The sequence below is a fragment of the Stegastes partitus genome, unplaced genomic scaffold (assembly GCF_000690725.1).
Source record: "Stegastes partitus isolate 25-593 unplaced genomic scaffold, Stegastes_partitus-1.0.2 Scaffold571, whole genome shotgun sequence".
NCBI classification, from domain to species: domain Eukaryota; kingdom Metazoa; phylum Chordata; class Actinopteri; family Pomacentridae; genus Stegastes; species Stegastes partitus.
In genome coordinates this window covers 154,436-155,460 of record NW_007578302.1, presented here as the reverse complement: position 1 = coordinate 155,460, position 1,025 = coordinate 154,436, and positions in this window count along the sequence as shown.

Here is a 1,025-nt window from a genome sequence, read left to right as displayed (position 1 = left end):
TCTGCTGCCTCCTGACAGGTATGACAGACACTGTGTCAGTCCTCAGGGCCTCTACAGTCCTCCGAACCACCGTTCTCTACAGAGCGAGATGCAGGACATGCAGCAGGTAGGTAGCATCTGCTGTCCAGGGTTCTTCTGGTCCTGGTCTTCTGCTTCATGTAGTCCATCCATGTCACTTCTGTCTTCGTCTGCAGCAGCATCACAGAGGTCTGGAGGACATAAGCCTCCCGTCGCTCCATACGCACAGTGAAGACATTCAGAGCATCATCCACAGGATCAAGAGTGCAGAAATAGCTCATCTCCTGCACAATAAATATCCTGAGAGGGTGAGGATCAGCGATGATAGGATGATGATGATGATTACCACAGTAGCGTATATGAACCTTACTTCTGTTTCCCTCTCAGGACTCTGCTCCTGTGGAAGTGCAGGAGAGGCCTTTTCCTCACCAGCAGCAGCAACAGGCAAGCATCAAGCAGCAGCTTGTCAATGTGTATGTGAGTTTTTTACCTCCTGTTATGGTAACAGACTGGATATGGTTGATGTTAGCCTCTGTTCTGAGAAGCAAAGCTAATAAAAAGAGTGTCTGGCATCTCCGTTATGCAACCCGCAAGAGTTACTATCTTCTGTGTAAGGCTAAGTGCAGTTTTAGTGCCCCTTGGTAACTACAGACTACAGTGTGTAAGGAAGATGTTTATAAAGCTGTGGTGGTGGTTTCAGGCTTCAGGAGCTTGAGCTGCACAAGAGTGTGTGGGAGGAGAAAGGGGAGAAGGTGGAGGAGCGGTGGAGAGCCTGGGAGCAAAAGCAAAGCCAGCCTGGGAGCCAGAGTCAGATCCAGGAGGCCAAGAAGGTGGCCGTGGTGAACTGGTGGAAAACCCGCAGCGTAGAGGGGGCGAAGGCCCGGACCAAAGAAACCAAGTCGAGCCAGGAGCTCTCAGAGACACAAGCGAAGCTCCAGCAAGCAGAACAGACGATCACTGATATGAGGGAGCAGGTCTGCCACCTGCAAGCCTCTCTCAGATCTGCA